This window comes from Pelophylax lessonae (genome assembly GCF_965119305.1).
Source record: "Pelophylax lessonae genome assembly, chromosome: 2".
In the NCBI taxonomy this organism is placed as follows: domain Eukaryota; kingdom Metazoa; phylum Chordata; class Amphibia; order Anura; family Ranidae; genus Pelophylax; species Pelophylax lessonae.
The window spans coordinates 670,000,602-670,009,836 of record NC_138769.1 but is presented as its reverse complement, the minus strand read 5'-3'; positions in this window follow the sequence as shown (position 1 = coordinate 670,009,836).

Here is a 9,235-nt window from a genome sequence, read left to right as displayed (position 1 = left end):
AGGAAGACTATACAGTTACAATACAATTCAATAGAGGAGGAATTGGCCCTGCTCCTTAGAGCTTACAATCTAGAAGGGAGGGTCAAGAGAAGCAAAAGGCAATAACTGTGGGGGGGGGGGGGTGAGCTGATGGAAAAAATAGAAGTACAGTTATTAGGTGTGGGTAGGATAGGCTTCTCTGAAGGGTTTTCAGGGATCGACTAAAAGCTAATAGAGTGGGAGATAATCGGACAGATAAGGGTAAGGAGTTCCATAGGATTGGTGAGGCTCTGGTAAAGTCCTGGAGGCGAGCATGGGAGGAGGTGATGAGTGAGCTAGAGAGCAGGAGGTTTTGAGAGGAACGAAGAGAATGATGAGGTTGGTATTTTGGGACTAGGCTAGTGATGTACCTGGGGGCTAAGCTGTGGATGGCTTTGTAAAATGTGAGAATGTCACCTTCTCAGTGCCTGTTTTAACCCTGGAAAGGCTGAACCACTGTGCCACAACAGGGCAGTTGTGGAGCGGCCCTATGAACTTGCATGGGTTGCATCCAGTAGTGGTACTGCCTGCCCCTTTATGGGGTTTACGTTTTGTGGTACAGGCCAGAGTGGCTACATTTCCACCATAGATTGTTTTTCAGAGGGCGGTGGAGAGGCAGCTGGGAGGCAATATGTCACCTCAGCACCTGATTTAACCCTGAAAAGGTCAAGCCACCAGGGACACAACTGCTTGCATTTTCCTGTGGTTACAGTATAATTATGGCACAACCCCATTCACTTGAATAGGTCACATTCAGTGGTGGTACGGCTTGGGAAATGCAACATTGGGTTTAATTTTTGCCATAGCCAGGACATGAGTAGCTACATTTCTTTCTATAGGTAGGTTTTTCAGGGGTGGTAAAACCATAGCTCAGCTTCTTGCTTTTGTTTCCCCCTGGCGATCTATGTGAACAATAGACATATGCGATTTATTTATTTACAAATTCAGACAAAATTTTCTTTATTATTGGAAAATTCAGATGTATCCCAATCTCTGAATCATAACTGTAACAAATTTTAAGGAATCTGAAATAAATCATAAGAAAACAACAAAATCATTCATATTTATTTGTTTCATTCGAATGACATGATGCGATAGTTTGCACCTTTCAAAGTTTTAGAAGTAACACAACAACATAATGTATGATCTGAATTGATTTGGATCCTTTCGGTTCTATTCTAGTGGGCGTATCAGGAATATTCTAATAAGATTCTTTTTGTATTGGGGTTGAACTTGACAGACCCTTCGTTTAAAATGAAATAAAATGATTGCTACTTTGTGTTTGGGTTGGATGAAGGTGGATCCATCATAATCCAAATCATAGCATAACGAATGAATCCGAAATAAATTTCCTTCCATTTGTTACTTTAACCACTTGCCTACAGGGCACTTTCACCCCTTCCTGCCCAGGCCAATTTTCAGCTTTCAGCACTATCACACTTTGAATGACAATTGCGCGGTCATGCTGCACTGTACCCAAATGAAATTTTTATCATTTTTCACACAAATAGAGCTTTCTTTTGGTGGTATTTAATCACAGCTGGATTTTTTATTTCTTACAAAAAAAGAAGAAAAAAGACAGAACATTCTGAAAAAAAAAAGTTTTTCTTGATGAGGAGGTACTAATATGCCGCACTGATGGGCACTGATAGGTGGCACTGATTAGCACTGATAGGCGGCACTGATGGGCACTGACGGACGGCACTGATGGACACTGATGGACGGCACTGATGGGCGGCACTGATGGATACTGATGGCCAGTACCATCAGTGCCCACAATCAGTGCCCATAGTGCTGCCAGTCAGTGCCCATCAGTGCCTAGATGAGCAGGCACTGATGGGCACTGACTGGCAGCACTATGGACACTTATTGTGGGCACTGATTGTGGGCACTAATGGCGGGCACTGTGGGCACTGATGGTGGGCAGTAATTGGCACATTATTTACATTTTGTGTAATCAGGGCACTGATGATCAGTGCCCTGATTACTTGTACTTGTCTCCTCTATGAGGAGGAGCCGCTGATCAGCTCTCCTCGCCTCGCACTCTAAAAGAGAGCCGAATAACGGCACTTCCTCATTTACATGTGACCGACTGTGATTGGACACAGCCGATCACATGGGTAAAGAGTCATGTCATTGACTTTTTACCGAGATCGGGGTCGCGCTGTGTCCTAGCAACACGTCGCGGCCACGATCCCGGGGGCGCGCGAGAGAGGCTGTTCTGGTGCACCATCATATGACGGCATCCCAGAACAATAGCTACACTGCTCCGTCGTCATTTGACGCCGGGCGGGTAGCAAGTGGTAAATTACATTTTTCTTTGTGGGTTGGACTAGCAGGGATGACTCAGATGGCATAAGTCTCTCGAAATAAGGAATTAACATTAAAATGAATCTTCCAAAATATCTTCAGAAAATATGAATCAATTCAGAACAACAAATATACAAAACTAATTCCAAAAAGAATCATTCTAACATAATGATTATAACAAAATGATATGATTTACTTAACCACTTGCCGACCGCCCGCCGCAGATATACTGCGGCAGGCTGGCTCGGCTGCTCAAATTGCCATACCTGTACGGCGATCCACGGGAGCGATCCTGGGGGCACGCCCCCATTAGCCAGTGGGGAAGCTGACTCACGGGGCCGGCGGCCACGATTGCCGCCGTGCACCCGCGATCACTCCCCGTGGAGCGAGAACAGCGGTCTTGCTGTTGTAAACACAGCAGACCGTTGTTCTCTCAGGAATCAGCACATAGTGCCTGTTATCCTCCTATTTAGGATCACAGATCTCTGTGTTGATTCACAAGCCCACCCCCCTCACAGTTAGAAAACACCCCCTGGGCATACATTTAACCCTTTAATCGCCCCTGCCAGTGTCATTATTACAGTAACAGTGCATATTTTTAGCATTGATTACTGAAGTATTGTTACTGGTCCCCGAAAAATGTCAGTTAGGTGTCCGATCTGTCCGCCACAATGTCCCAGTCCCGCTAAAAGTCGCTGATCGCCGCCATTACTAGTAAAAATGAATAAATATATAAAAATTACTTAATCTTTCCCGTAGTTTGTAGACAGAATAACTTTTGCGCAAGCCAATCAAAATACGCTTATTGGGATTTTTTTTACCAAAAATATGTAGCAGAATACAAATTGGCCTAAAATGATGAAAAATGTTGATTTTTACATTTGTTTTATTGGAAATGTTATATAGCAGAATGTGAAAAATAGTGTTTGCTTTTTCTTCAGAATTGTCGCTATTTTTTTGTTTATAGTGCAAAAAATAAAAATCACAGAGGTGATCAAATACCACCAAAAGAAAGCTCTATTTGTGGGAAAAAAGGACAACAATTTTATTTGGGTACAGCTTTGCATGACAGTGCAATTGTCCGTTAAAATATTGCAGTGCCGAATAGCAAGAAATGAGCCTGGTCATTAAGGGGGTAAAACCTTCTGGTCCAGAATTGGTTAACAAATGATTCCGAAAAAGGAAACACATTTTTCTAGTGTGCACATATCTGGTAATCAAACCCTTAAGCTGGCCATAAACCTTGCTGCTGTACTTAGTATGCAAAAATACACAGAAACAAGCATTTCTATTATATGTATGCAGGCTGTCTGCATTACAGTATTTAACAGGGAGGCTTCAATTGGACTTTACCACGGCAGGTTTTGTTTTTCTAAATCCCCCCCCCAGAACATTGTTTTATTACCCGTTTTCCCTGCCAGAAGATCAGTTGATTTTCCACTTCCTTTAACAGAGAGACAAAGCTGTGTGTTCTGCATGTGCGAATTCTCCTTTGTTAGGACCAGAATCCCTTTAACCACTTTAGCCCCAGAAGGTTTTACCCCCCTTCATGACCAGGCCATCTTTTGTGATACAGCACTGCGCTACTTTAACTGACAATTGCACGGTCGTGCGACGCTGTACCCAAATAAAATGTATGTCTTTTTTTTCCCCAGAAATAGAGCTTTCTTTTGGTGGTATTTTATCACCTTTGCTTTTTTTTTCGCGTTATAAACAAAAAAAGAGACAATTTTGAAAAAAAAAAAAAAAAAACAATTATTTTTTACTTTCGCCTATAAAACACATCCAATAAAAAAATGTAAAAAAAAATACAATTTCTTTACCAATTTAGGCCAATATGTATTATGCTACATCTTTTCCCAATACGTGTATATTGATTGGTTTGCGCAAAAGTTATTGAGATTACCAACTATGGGATATTTTTATGGCATTTTAATTTTTTTTACTAGTAATGGCGGCAACATTGCAGTGGACAAACCGGACACCTGACACTTTTTTAGGGAACGGTGACATTATTACAGTGATCGATGGTAAAAATATGCACTGTCACTGTACTAATGACACTGTCAGGAAAGGGGTTAACATCAGGAGCCGTCAAAGGGTTAAATGTGTCCCTAGAGGGTGCTTGCTAGCTGTGTGGGGGATACTCTGACTGGGGGAAGACAGAGATATGTGTTCCTGCTTAGCAGAAACACAAGATCTCTATCTTCTCCCATGTCAGAACGGTGATCTGCCTTGTTTTACATAGGCAGATGGCCATTCTGCATGTCTTGGGAATGATCGCAGGTGAATGGTGGACCCGCTGATTGGCTCACCCTCTGTCCAATCAGCTCGCGATCGGGCCTCCGGCGGCACGTGCGCGCCCCCTGGTGGCTGTTGCACGAAATGACGTACAGGTACGTGATTTCACACAATAGAGCCGACCTGCCTCAGTTACATGTATGTCAGGCGGTTGGCAAGTGATTAAACATATTAATTACTGATAAACTGTATTATACATTTTGGTTTGTGTCACTAACGGATCTTTTATATAAACTGAGCAAAGTCTTTTATTATGTGTTAATGATACAAAGTTGCTCTGCCAGCTGTCTATAATATAATGACTCACAAATGTATCATAAAGGGCCATATTACCTCTTACCTCCGGGGGGGGGGGGGATTAATGTGTTATTTGTGACAAGTGTGTGTGACCTCTGTAAAGCCAAGGAAATGTGTGCAGATCTTTTAGTATCGGATGTAGCCAGATCTTCTAAGAACATCAATGTTTGTTTTGAAGCAATGAATGCATAGTATAGTGTTGGGTAATTTCTCAGGTTAGTAGCATGCCAGCAATAAAAAACCAACAGCTCTCATGGTAGAGGGAGGAAAACATTTCATTTTCCCAAATAAGTAAGCAGAGGGTGATCACTGCATGTGTGTCCTTTTAGAGTGCTGTTTACACAAGAGATTCATGATTTTTTTTATATTTTCACTTAAATGAAATATGTCTTTTTTTCTGAAAATGAGTACACACTACATTTCACATTCTCTGTATATATTTCCTTACAATATACTCATAATTAGACATGTGCAGAATGGAAAAATGTGTTTAGTTTCATTTCGGATAAATTCGTTATGTTACTAATTTTGTTTCCTTATGGAATTAGTTTAGTTTGGTTTCGGAATTTGTTTAGTTTCATTTCATTTTTGGTAAATTTAGTTTCCTTTTCATTCCTTTTTTTATTTCATTTAATAAATTCTAACAAATTCCAACTTTTCAGAGCAATTAGAATTTAGATCGGTCGAAAAATGATTGACCGATTGGAATTTGGTGTGCCGGCCGCACGCGTCCTTAACAACCATGAGTCATCATCTGTCAGCGGGCTCCATGCCGGCATTGCCCGGCAATAGAAAAATGTTTTAAAGAATGGCATAGGGCCCCCCCAAGCCCATACCAGGCCCTTCGGTCTAAAAAAAAAAAAATTTATACCAGACCTTTATCCAAGCATGCAGCCCCGCAGGTCAGGAAAAGGGGGGGCAAGTGAGCATCCCCCTCCTGAATTATACCAGGCCACATGCCCTCAACATTGGGGGCGGTGCTTTGGGGCAAAGGTGCCCCAAAGCACCTTTTCCCCATGTTGATGGGGACAAGGGACTCTTCTCGACAACCCTGGGGCTGTGGTTGTTGGGGTCTGCAGGCAGGGGGCTAATTGGAATCTGGAAGCCCTCTTTAACAAGGGGGCCCTAGATCCGCCCCCCCCCCCCCGCCTAATGCGCATGGGTTTTGTCATAGTGCCTGTACCCATTCAGTAAAAAAATGTAAAAAATTATTAAAACACACACACAGTTTTTAACAAATCCTTTATTAAAAAATAAAAAACAGTGTCCCCAATGTAGATCCGTTGTCAATCACGCCGCCTCCTCTGTTTGACAGTTCTTTTATAGAAAAGGGGCATCACCTGGTGGAACCACCCCCTTCTGACATCAAGGACCGTTTTTTTGTTGTTGTTTTTTTCGGGTCGGCGGGCAGCGTGATTGAGAAATATTGTTTTTATTTTTTATATTTTAATAAAGGATTTGTCAAAAACTGTCTCTGTTTTTATTATGTTTTGACACTTTTTTAGTGAATGCTTACGGGTATTATGTACCCGATACCCATTCACATGGGGGGGGGGCAGGATCTGAGGGCCCCCTTTTTTATTATCTTTTTATTTAATAAAATACCAAAAAAAAGCCTCATGTGCGAGTTTAGTGCGGATACGGTGCGAATTCAGCCATACAAAGTGTATGGCTGAAATTCGCACCGCACATGAGCTCGCATGTAATTTAGGAGCAGTGCACTCCGAATTACATGCGAACTCCGCGAACGCACTAATGTGAACCGGGGCTTATATCACTTTAGTCACTTTGCATTTATATTTATTACCCATTACTTTGATTACATACCTGTATGCGTCAGGATATACACGTGGTCACTTTGCACCAAGCACTTTGATTATTTACATACATTTATTTTTATTTGCACCACCTCATTATTGGTTTTATGTTTATGGTCTTATGAGTACTATATATATATATTTTATACCACAATTTTTATATACTAATTAATTGCATCACCTCCCATTAGCACATTGTGTCACTTTTGGTCTATAGTTCATTTTTGATTTATACCAGTACCCCTGACTCTGTGTAACGATGGACCACCTCACTGTATTATATATATTTTTTACCATATACCATTGTACTATAGCACTTATTGCACTTTCTGGCACTTTTTATCCAAAGTTCATATATATGTATATCATATGCATATGTATATGTATGCATATGTATATATGTATATATGTATGTATATATCTATATATATATATGTATATATGTATGCATATGTATATCATACTTGATAAGCCTTTATTGCCTTATGACTTTTTAATATAGTGTATTGTTTTGGTATATGTGATTTTACCAGACATCTTTCCACAAGCAGCGCCATCTACCTCACCCCCCCCCCCCCTTAAGTCTGCTATTGTTACCGGGTAATGCAGAGTGCATCACATCAGCTGGCATTGCTGAGCCCCAGAGGGAAAGCAGGAAGAGACAAGTCGCCATCCTCTGTGTCAGTGAGAGGCCACTGGCCATACCCTCTGTACACTATTTAAAGGAACAGTATTGACGTTTTGGACACCATTTAGGCACCTACACCCGGGATTGTGGGACTCAAATTTGAGTGTTTCAATGTCAGATTTGAGCCTCAATGCACTGGCCAGTGGGAGAAGGTTTGCCTGAGACTGTTGGGCCAGTATTTTTGCAATCTTCCTTAGTATAGGGATTAGGGGTAAATTGATCCGGTTACTATTTACTAGGTCACAGGTTATTTTGTAACTGTTTCGATATACTATGTTCAAGTGTTTAATACTGTGTTTCCATCTTATTGTTTTACTGTGTGTTGCACAAATAAAAATCTTCCCTTCAGCCCTGGTGTGTCATAGTGTATGTCATTGCTGGGAAGGTGGTTGATATCAGTAGAGTAAAGGGATCCAAACATCAGCAGCTACTTCAGTGGTAAGCGTTACCCTTACACTGAACCGTAAGCATAATCCTATTACAATAGCTGGAGCAAGGGCCGCTGATAAGGCAGTACAGCCAGTCCTGTTGCACTGGGCCCAGGACCCAGCAGCTACATAGAGGGCCAGGAAAGCATTGTTAATTTCTGCCTATATTAATAAATGGATTTTACTAGACCACACCCCACTCCTACTTGCTTACCAGGGCCTAAATTACATTTCCCTGGGCCCCATCAGGTCAACAGAGTGGCCCAGGAGGTGGGAGCAAAGAAGATATTTGTTTTTAACTTTTGAGGTGTAGACAGATAAAGGCAGTGCTGCTGTTCCACTGCACCACGGGGGGGGGGGGGTGTGAAGTTGGGGGGCCCCTTCAGGAACGCTAACAGTGGCTCTGGCTGGAGCCGAATATTTGAAAACAGCTAGGGGCCCATGGTGCAATGAATTAATTGCTGTCTATCAGTAATGGTTTAAAATACCAAATATAGTTTACTATACCATTTTTAAAATTTATAACCAATTGTTCATTATATTTTGTTGTAGCCATTTCAGTGAATCAGTAGCTTTCACTGCAATAGATTGGCATTGGTATCAGTGCAGGCCAGGATCTACCAGTGCAGTCACTCCCGACACAGGGAAAGATGAGTGTGCATAAAAAAGTTTGACCTAGTGTTAAGAATGAATCTAGCCATACATTAACAGATTTTGTTTCACTCAGCCTGTGGGCTGAATGAAAGAAATCTAACAGATATTTTTCATCCACGTAATAGAATGAATCCCCCTTGCTTGGCTATTGTACTCTGATAGCTGCAAGCGCCAGCTGTCAGAATACCCAATCAGTGCCTGCAGCTGACTTGCTGTAGGCGCTGTTCGCATCGCAATTTTTGTCCTAGCGCTTCAACAAAAGTCAATTGAGTAATCAACTTTTGTCAAGCCTGCAGAGCAACCCACTGCTAACATTCCTCCTGATTCCTCTGAATGGCCATCTTTAGTCTTAGAAAACAGTTAAGAACCATTTTTTTTTTTTAAAGTTTTGGATAATGAAGACAACTGTTAGATTTTACTGCTTTCCTAGGCCAAACATTCATTAATGGTACATCATTCACTATACAGTATATCAAAACACATTTAGTTGGAGGATTTACCTGCAGTTACTTTGAGGGAAATTCACTAAAACTGGAACATTTAGAATCTGGTGCAGTTGTGCACGGTAGCCAATCAGCTTCTAACTACAGCTTGTTCAATTAAGCATTGACAATAAAACCTGAAATCTGATTGGTTTCTAAGCAGAGCTGCACCAGATTTTGCACTCTCTAGTTTTAGTAAACCCCCACCATAGTTAGTCAGGTTGAAAAATGACACAAGTC